At 44.4% G+C, this 10,574-nt stretch overlaps 2 non-coding genes across 2 annotated transcripts; both read left to right on the top strand.

Moving 5' to 3' along the window:
- The first annotated feature begins 1,312 nt into the window (after positions 1–1,312).
- Positions 1,313–1,385, top strand: trnav-cac (transfer RNA valine (anticodon CAC)). Its single transcript has one exon. It is a non-coding gene; the product is annotated as a tRNA-Val (tRNA).
- An 871-nt stretch (positions 1,386–2,256) lies between these two features.
- On the top strand, positions 2,257–2,329 carry trnav-aac (transfer RNA valine (anticodon AAC)). Its single transcript has one exon. It is a non-coding gene; the product is annotated as a tRNA-Val (tRNA).
- The last annotated feature ends 8,245 nt before the right edge of the window (positions 2,330–10,574 follow it).

Here is a 10,574-nt window from a genome sequence, read left to right as displayed (position 1 = left end):
TTAGGGCATACGTCATAACAAAATAGGCCGCGCCCAAAAAACCCTACTATCTACTCTTATGTAGTTGAAGGCGCAGTATAGCTCTCATAGTCTGGTGGTGACGGAAGACCACCAGCCGTTTGAACAAGCCATTCAGCATCACCTTGTTGGGTTAAGTGCAGGCACTGTCAGAGCGCAGGGCGTCCTGCCTTTGAAAGAGTTTCCGAAGTGTCCTGATGTGCCCTTTAGCAATGCAAAATAGGTCAGTGAAAATAGAAACCTTTATCTCACAGGCTGGCCCACGGGAAACGCCTGTGCGCGTTTTATCAGCCTGCTTCGATGGGAGGCATTCGAAACGCCAGGACGGGTCGTTTTCCGTAGTGTAGTGGCTATCACGTTTGCCTCACACGTGAAAGGTCCCCGGTTCGAAACCGAACGGAAACAACCCGCGGTTCACGCGTGCCAGTGCCATGTTACCCGTCGCCATCTCTCTGCCCCAAGGCCGGCCGTCGTTTTCTCTTCCTCGGAGTGGCAAGAAATCCTGACCTTGAGAACAAACGATCGCAGAAGGGTAGCTTTGCGAGGCGCTGGAACTCACACTTTTAAAATCGATACATGTTGTTGCTGTTACAATACGACAGTAGCAGGATCAGCGACATTGCTGTTACTCTTATGTAGTCGAAGGCGCAGTATAGCTCTGATAGTCTGGTGGTGACGGAGGACCTCCAGCCGTTTGAACAAGCCATTCAGCATCACCTTGTTGGGCTAAGTGCAGGCACTGTCAGAGCGCAGGGCGACCTGCCTTTGATAGAGTTTCCTAAGTGTCCCGAAATCGGTGCACTCAGAGCGTCCGTCCGTCGACAGGTTGAAATTGTAAACGCTGGTGTAGCCACTTTTAATTGAAATATGATGATGATGATGATGATGTTGTTGTTCTTGTTCTTGTTGTTGTTGTTGTTCTTGTTTTTCTTGTTGTCGTCGTGGTCGCCGTCATTATTATTGTTAAAGTAAAGCAGTAGTTAGATTTGTTGCTACCGTAAGGTGTAGAAGGCACAATAGCTTTGTGATTGTCTGATGGTGGCACAAGACGAGCAGCAGCTGTTTGAACAAGCCATTGAGCATCACCTTGTTGGGGTAAGTGTAAGTCTTGTCATAGCTCAGGGCGTTCTTCCTTTGAAAGAGTTTCCAAAGTGTCCTGATGTGCCCTTGAGCAATGCAAAATAGGTCAGTGAAAATAGAAACCTTTATCTCACAGGCTGGCCCACGGGAAACCCCCGTGCGCGTTTTACCAGCCGGCTTCGATGGGAGCCATTTGAAACAGCAGGACGGGTCGGTTTCCGTAGTGTAGTGGCTATCACGTTCGCCTCACACGCGAAAGGTCCCTGGTTCGAAACCGGGCGGAAACAACCCGCGGTGCACGCGTGCCAGTGCCGTGTTACCCGTCGCCATCTCTCTGCCCCAAGGCCGGCCGTCGTTTTCTCTTCCTCGGAGTGGCAAGAAATCCTGACCTTGAGAACAAACGATCGCAGAAGGGTAGCTTTGCGAGGCACTGGAACTGACACTTTTAAAATCGATACATGTTGTTGCGTTACAATACGACCGTAGCAGGATCGGCGACATTGCTGTTACTCTTATGTAGTTGAAGGCGCAGTATAGCTCTGATAGTCTGGAGGTGACGGAAGACCACCAGCCGTTTGAACAAGCCATTCAGCATCACCTTGTAGGGCTAAACGCAGGCACTGTCAGAGCGCAGGTCGTCCTGCCTTTGAAAGAGTTTCCGAAGTGTCCCGAAATCGGTGCACTCAGAGCGTTCGTCCATCGACAGGTTGAAATTGTAAACGCTGGTGTAGCCACTTTTAATTAAAATCTGATGATGATGATGTTGTTGTTGTTATTCTTGTTGTCGTCGTAGTCGCCGTCATTATTAATGTTAAAGTAAAGCAGTAGTTAGATTTGTTGCTACCGTAAGGTGTAGAAGGCACAATAGCTCTGATAGTCTGGTGGTGAAGGAAGACCACCAGACGTTTGAACAAGCCATTCAGCATCACCTTGTTGGGTTAAGTGCAGGCACTGTCAGAGCGCAGGGCGTCCTGCCTTTAAAAGAGTTTCCGAAGTGTCCTGATGTGCCCTTTAGCAATGCCAAACAGGTCAGTGAAAATGGCATCCTTTCGCCGCACTTCAGACGCCATCTCACAGCCTAGCCGACCTGAAACACCTGAGCCCGTTTTACCAGCAGGCTTTAACGGTAACCATTTGAAGCAAGAGGCAGCGGTGTCAGTTTCCGTAGTGTAGTGGCTATCACGTTCGCCTAACGCGCGAAAGGTCCCCGGTTCGAAACTGGGCGGAAACAGCCTGCTGTGGGCCGGCCCTTTTCGTCCTGCTTGCCCTCGTGGTTCCCCGGAGGCGGTGGGTGGCTTTTCTTCATTGGAGTGCCCGAAATCGGTGCACTCAGAGAGTCCGTCTGTAGACAGGTTGAAATTGTAAACGCTGGTGTAGCCACTTTTAAATAAAATCTGATGATGTTGTTGTTGTTGTTCTTGTTGTTGTTCTTGTTGTCATCGTGGTCGCCGTCATTATTATTGTTAAAGTAAAGCAGTAGTTAGATTTGTTGCTACCGTAAGGTGTAGAAGACAACAGTAGGTATGGCGTGTGGTATCAAAACATTCAGAATACTTTTAACCTATATAATTTATAAGCTTTGTAAAATAAACCCAAATATCTCTTTTGCGGGGATAAACGCTGTTCTGAGTAGTTTGTGACTTGTTTATTACCAAACAAAGCATCGCTATTAAAAAAAAAAAAAATCACTGTAAAAGCGCTAGTTATTTTAGATCTTTATAGTTATTTTCTTGGCTCAGGTTGTTTTTTAGCGCTTATAAAGGCCTGAAATATTCTTAGTGGTTGTTGACTATAGGTCTTGATGCTTAAAAATGTTTTTTTGAGAGACCAAAAGGTTCTAATAAAAGTTTAGAGTAGAGAGGAGAGAGATCGTCTCCATCTTGGTTTCTATTTGAAATTTGATGCAGTGTCATTTTATTGGTTGGTTTTGATATGTTAATTGGTAACAGGGAGGCACAAAGGCCAGACCAGAACAATGCCTTACAAGCAGATCCGGCATGTGGCCATCAGTATAAGTATGAAGGTCTGGTCTTCAGCTCGACAGACTCATACTGACCTTTCGATTTAAGACTAAAGATCAACAATGTCCGGAAACAACATCAGCGACTTCGATTTAAACGAGTTTTTAGGCAAGTCTTCAGATTATTTTCATTGACTCAGAGCGTGTTGTGTGCATGTATTGTAAATAAGGCTATAACATCTGTTTTAAGTTCTGTAAAATTATTTTTCAGCCAGTCAACAGCAGTTATTTCCCAACGCTGAGGAGATAATCTGGAACAACGACGGTAAGATTTTTGTGTTTGCGCTCATGGGTTCTTATGTATGGGTGTGTGTGGTTTTGAAGAGGCTCATTAGAGTTATGAAAACGTTTTAATATATATTAATGCCGGTCTCTTTAATTACACAGATACTATCGAAAGGCCTGTGATTAATGTCTCCGAGGATCGACCAAGAGAAGTGGTTGTCCCTAGACAGGCTGTCTGCCGACCGGGTAAGAACTAAACCTCTGTTTGTTTGTATAACGTTTCTGTAAGATGTTTGAGTCCAGTTTTGTTAATTTAAAAAAATTATCCTGTCTAACAGTATTAAGAAACGTGGTTCGAGACAACGAAAGGCCTTCCACATCGAGGGCTTGTTTCGTTTTACCTACGAGAACAGTAACCTTTCAAGAATCTGAAAGGCCGTCAGCCCCGGTATCTGATAGCTGTGAGTATATATCTGCAGCCTGTAAGAGGTTAAAGCTTTTTATAAAGCGGTGTGGTTAAAGGTTAAACATGTCTCTTACCTTCACAGCGGTGCAAAAAGCTAAACCAGCCAAAAAAAATAAGAAACGATTATTCTGTGGAGGTAAGTAAGATCTTTCAAACTTTAATGTTTTTAAAAGGGCTTTGTTTGCCCGTTGAGGGCTAATATTTAAGCGATGGGTGACCGTTTCCTGTAGGGCGGGGGGTTCTGGGAAAGATCTTTAGAAGTCCGGACAGGTCTAGGCTTGTTTCTGGGGAACGTGTTTAGAAATGACCGATTGCCGTACCGTCTGGTTAGGAAGTAAAGCCGTCCGAAAGGGTTTAGTAAGTTGTTTGACTTATCTCCCGCTATTATACTTCTGTTTTAAAGTGGTTGTAGGAAAAGGCTTGAAGGTGTTCATTGTATTTAATATTTAAACAGATCGTGAAAACGTTTGTGAAACAGGAAGTCCCGGGATCAGGAATCGTTTACACTTGGAAGGTTCGTTTAAAAATGAAATGTTGTTGTGTGTGTGTGTGTTTTATTAACAATATTACAGTTTTTAAAGAAACATTTAAGAAACAGTTTATTTACAGCGGCTTCTCTGTTTTACATTTATTATCAAGTCCTAATAAATATATTGTCTGTAAATAATATTGCGTTGTATTGAATGTCTAAGGCTATTTTCAAAGGTCTAAAAAAGCTAAAGGTTTTGAATGTCCTGGACATGTTGTTTTAAGTTTGATTTCTGTCGCCGTTTAAAGATGTAAATGTAATGTATATTTTTATTCTTCCCAAGACTCTTGGGATAGTCATTCTGTGGATGAGCTATTGAGAACAATTACCCCGTCTAAGTGGGATCAAACATCTTCCCCGGTGAGATCACCAAGAGGATCCCCCACGGTGGTCATGGAGACCCCCCAACATCTACTCAGGCCACAGCCTTCTGGGGGTAATTCAACACCCCAGATTCAGCCCGCCGCATTGTCGGGCGGAACAAATAGAGGCATCCAACAACCTCATGGGTCGCCGTCAGTCAGGGCTGACACACCACCCAACGACGGCCTGGTTTCAACATCGTTCCCCCAGACCCATTTCTTGGCTACAAAAACGCGGAACAGTACCCCGCGCTTGGCCAGGGTGTCACCGCAAAGGCCTTCTTGGTCTCCGTCCATGAGTATACGCTCGCTCCCTGCCTCCTTCGACCGAGATTTACCGGAGCGACCATCCTTTGAAGCTGAGCCAGGCCACCAGCCCCCGGAGCTACTTCCTGAAGGTCGGCATGAGTTGCTACATACTTTGTTACAAAATCAAAGACTTGTGTTAGTGGGGCAAAACCTGGTGATAGAGAGCCAAAACACCCTTATTAATACCCTTACTAACGAATTGTACAGTATTTAATGTTATAATAGACACAAAACGCCTTACTATTGTGGGTTGTTGGAAAAATAAAAAATAAATTAAAAAATGTCCTGACTTGGTAAAAGAACTCACAAACTAAAGGATTATGAACAAGCTAGGGCCCCAAAAAGACCTTCCCGAGAGAACATCCCCGGCCCTGTTGTGAACTCCTCTGATGTCCCAATGAACCTGGAACTATTACAAATGATAAATGATGTAAATAACCCCCAATTACCACCGATAGAATGTGAATTAACAGACTTACCGGTGAACCCCGACCTGTTACAGATGGTCAATGATCTAAATAACCACCTCCCACCGGTAGCGCTTATAGAGGCTCACCCCCTAGTTCACCCCGATTTGTTTGAAATGGTGGAGGCTTTGGAGGAGCTACCCCGACCAAATTCTGCCCCTATTATAAATGATTTGAGACAATTAGAACACAGGATGGCGGCAGAAGCAGCCATCACTATAGAGGAGGGTCTTGACATTAACCGGTTGGATATCTTTGAAGGACTTTTACAGGCTTTAAATGAGCCTCCTCAAAAAGGGGGTTTTGTAGATGTCAGCAGTGGGGGTGTTCGGAATGTGGAGGGTTCTGAGACTGATAAGGCTGTGGAGGACATGCTCTGTGAGAATGTAGGGGGTGAAGGCTTTGTTCAAAATGATGATGTGTCCAAGAGTACCAGTGATCCCGTGATTATAGATAGACCGGCCTATAACAATTTTGAAATGATTCAGCGTTTTAATTTTGCAGAACTTTTAAATTGTGACAATTATGCAGAAATATTTGTCAACATACACGAGGCCTTGCAAAAAATGCTTGAACAGGTTGCTGAAAGGGTCAGACCTCGAGATGTTGTACAGTTAGAACTCAGAGGGGATGATTTGTTTAGCAACCTATCTTTAATGCTGAGTGGAGATAATTTAGATGTCTGGCTAAAATCGAAGCGTTATTGCAAAGTAACGCAGCCATCTTAGCTGATGAAAGTCTGTCTCTGGTAATGAATGTGGTTCGTAACCCTGAGGGTGGGGCGCTTAGAAGACTGTCGAAATGCTTGAAGAACGTCATAATTAGGACCAAGCTCAGGCAATTAGTGGTGAGTTCCAGTGGGGACAATAAGCTCTGTTTTGCTTACAGTTTAATAAAACTACTCACCCCCGACATGCCTGAACCCCAAGCTCTGCAAGAGGCTTTAATGCTTCATCAGAGGGCCGGCTTAAACTCTCAACAGATGGTTGCCTTTTCAGACATCACCAAGTTTGAGGAGTTGTTGTCTTTAAAAATTGTTGTGTGGTACCGTTGTGAGGTAAAGGAAGTATTTGTGAAATTTCAGACACATCCTGAAACCTATACACAGACACTGTTTCTCTTCCTAAGTGATAGTCATTACTTTGGAATAAAGAGTTTGACGGCTTTTTTGGGTTGTTCGTATGTTTGTCATTGGTGTTATAAGGCCTTCAATGATAAGCTTAAGCACCGCTGTGACGGTTACTGTAACGTCTGTTTCAATCCGCAATGTCATAAGGGTTTGGCCCCTACCATCCGATGTAAAGATTGCTTAAGGATTTGTCTCTCAGCGTTCTGTTTTTCCGAGCATAAGGTACAGAGGGCCGCTGCTGAGGGGGTTAAAAAACGGAGTTATTGTGATCAAACTAAATATTGCCCGCAGTGTTGCCTCCAGTACCGTTTTCATGAGGTTAAACCACACAAATGTCTGGAGCCGAGATGCAGGATCTGTAATGCTGATTTAACCCCGGGGTCCGAACACCAGTGCTTTATTCAGCCGGTTAAAAAGGAGCCGCCGCACAACCGGTATGTCTTTTTTGATTTTGAATGCCGGCAAGAAAACGGGGTCCACGTTGCTAATTATATACACTGTATTGACATGTTGGATCGTGAGTGGTCAGCTAGCGGTGAGAGTTGTGTCAGGGATTTCTTTACGCGGTATCGCGGTCCAAAATACCTCAATTACACATTTGTTGCCCACAATGCTAAGGGTTATGATTCTTACATTTTGATGAAGTATCTGGTGGAAAATGGGGTGACCCCAAAAATAATAGCTCAGGGTAGCAAGATCATGTGTTTCACCGACGAAGCTTTCAACTAACGTTACATAGACTCGTTAAATTTCCTCCCCATGAAATTGAGCGCTTTGCCTAAGGCTCTGGGTTTTGAGGCTCAGAAGAAAGGTTGGTTCTGCCATTTTTTTAATACTAAGGACACTCAAAATTATCGAGGGTCCTACCCGCCCGCCTCTTATTATGGGGTTGATACTATGATGTCTCATGAGAGGGAGGAATTCTTTAAATGGTACAATACGGTTAAGGGAGGTGTTTTTGATTTCCGAGAAGAGATGGCCGCTTATTGTAAAAATGATGTGGTGATCCTTAAAGAAGCCTGTGTGCGTTTCCGCGCCGAGGTTATCAACACATCGGGTCTCGACCCTTTGCAAAGTGTGACCATAGCGTCTCTCTGCATGAAAATGTATCGGTCCAATTTCTTGCAGAAAAACACTATAGCGGTCACCACTTCTGACAACTATCGTGCTAGACAAAAGAACTTTTCGACTGTCTCCATACAGTGGCTGGAATACCTGAGTGCCCGGGATAACATCTTCATCAGACATGCTTTAAATCAAGGGGAAGTCAAAATGGGGCCTTATGACTTAGACGGTTTTAGCGACGTGTCCGGGCGGCGTACCGCTTATGAGTTTGCAGGTTGTATTTACCATGGCTGTCCTCAGTGCTTCGACCCAAACACCTTTAACCCCGTAACACAAAAACTCTGCGGTGATATGTACTATGATTTCCAGGAACGAATTGAAACTTTAAAAAACACCTATGGTTTGAACGTGCTGGTGATTTGGAAACACGAGTGGACGACCCTGAAGCAACAGGATGCGGGGGTACAACGGTTTATGGAAACCTTGGACTTTCCTGAACGTCTAGAGCCCCGGGATGTGTTATTTGGGGGTCGTACCAACGCCCTCTGTTTACATTATGAGGTAAAGGAGGGTGAGAGAGTAGATTACTATGATTTCACCAGTCTGTACCCTTATGTCAACAAGACCAAAATGTACCCGGTGGGGCGTCCAACCATTGTTTATCGTGACTTTCTCGAAATTGGACATTACTTTGGTTTGATCAAAGTCACCATGTACCCTCCTCGCGAGCTGTTCTTACCCGTGTTGCCTTACAGGTGTTCGGGAAAATTGATGTTCCCTCTGTGTAGAACGTGTGTGGAAACTGAAAATCAAACTACCTCTTGTCTGCACAGTGATGAAGAGAGAGCGCTGACGGGTGTCTAGTGTAACATTGAGCTTGACAAGGCGGTGGAGAAAGGTTACAGAGTCGGTAAGGTGCATGAGGTTTGGCATTTTTCTGAAAAATCTGATACTCTTTTTGCTGATTACATTATGACCCATCTGAAAGGGAAACAGGAGGCATCGGGCTATCCCTCATGGTGTGTTGACTCCGCGGCCAAAGAGCGATACGTTCAGCAATATTTTGAAAAGGAAGGGATCCGTCTAGAGCCGGGGAACATAACTGTAAACCCCGCCAAGAGACAAATGTCCAAACTGATTTTAAACAGTCTGTGGGGTAAGTTTGGGGAAAGAAATTACCGTCTAAACACAACCTTGATTAAAACCCCTGAACAGTTTATAGAATTTATGTTTTCCAAACAACATGCAGTATCACACTTTCAATTCTTAAATGACCACGTGGCACAGGTCCAGTGGAGGGCCCCTAAAGATTTCCCCACCAAACAGGGGAACGTTAATGTTTTCATAGCGGTTTTTACCACGGCTTACGCCCGGCTTGAACTGTACAACTTAATGGATCAGTTGCAGGAACGCACGCTCTATCATGATACTGACTCTGTAATCTTTGTCACCAGGCCAGGGGATTGGGTCCCTCCCCTCAGGGACTACCTTGGGGAGTTAACGAGCGAACTAGATCCTCAGGACCACATAGTGGAGTTTGTTTCAGGGGGTCCTAAGACTTACGCATACAGAACGGCTGCGGGTAAGACCTGTATGAAAGTTAAGGGTTTCACTCTGAACCATTGTAACAACAAGCTCATTAACATCAAGTCTCTGACGACCCTGGTAGAAAGTTTTGTAACCGAGAAAGACGCGCCTCCTCGTGAGATTATTACAGCCGGAAATCAGATCTATCGCAATAAAAAGGGGTACACGTTGGAAAATAGATCACTAAACAAACGATTCAGGGTGGTGTACAATAAAAGAGTGTTGAAGACTGATTATACCACTCTGCCTTATGGATATTAGCGGTGGTTTTGATAACAGATTTCAACACCCTTTCTCCTGTATTATAGCCGGTCCCTCCAATTCGGGGAAGAGCTATCTTATAAAGAACATCATAGAAGATGTGGACGCAACCGTGTCCCAAGCTCTTGACAACATAGTGTGGTGTTACTCTTGCTGGCAACCTCTCTACGATGATTTGGCTTCGAAAAAAAATAATCTGAAATTTGTGCAAGGTCTCCCCGCCTCGTTGTGTGACGATGACTTGTTCCCGCCCGGTCAAACTAATCTAGTGATCCTTGATGACCTGATGGAGCAGGCCGGTGACAACAGTGAAGTGGAAAAAGCTTTCACAAAGTACACTCATCATAGGAATTTAAGTATTATTTATTTAGTTCAAAATCTATTTTTTCAAGGTAAAAAAAGCCGCACTATTAATTTAAATGCCAATTATATAATTCTTTTTAAAAACCCCAGAGATAAACTACAGGTCACCGTCTTGGCTCGTCAAATGTACCCTAACCAGACCAAGTTCTTTTTGGAGGCATTTGAGGATGCCACCAAAAAACCCTACGGGTACTTGATTGCGGACTTAAAAGCACAAACCCCAGAAGACTTTCGCCTCAGAACAGGTTTGTGCCCGCCCGATTGGCCGGCAGTGTATGTGCTAAAGAAAAGGAAATAAATAAGAATGTCTGTTCGGATTAAAAGAAATCTGCCGCTTTTGCAAATGTTATTTGAGGGGAGCCCGCGCCATAGGAAAGCTGTGCCTGCAGGGGCCCCCTCGGATTTGATCGAGACCCTGTGTGAAATAGCTTTTAACATCTTACGCGGTAATATACCCCTAACCCCTTCTCAACATTCTAAACTCAAAAAACAAAAAGCGGTTATCAAGATCATCGCTAATAAGAAGTATTCTATTAAAAGAAAAAGAAAGAAGATTAATCAAACCGGGGGTTTTATAGGACCGCTGTTGAGCATAGCCGTGCCTTTCCTAACCAGTCTTCTAGCTTCCAGAGTGGGTTAATAATGGAATATGCTCAGAAAATGTTTTTGATCCCTCAGGAGCAGCTTGAGAAA

This window comes from Amia ocellicauda (genome assembly GCF_036373705.1).
Source record: "Amia ocellicauda isolate fAmiCal2 chromosome 11 unlocalized genomic scaffold, fAmiCal2.hap1 SUPER_11_unloc_3, whole genome shotgun sequence".
Taxonomy (NCBI): domain Eukaryota; kingdom Metazoa; phylum Chordata; class Actinopteri; order Amiiformes; family Amiidae; genus Amia; species Amia ocellicauda.
This window is presented reverse-complemented; position numbering and strand designations above follow the sequence as displayed.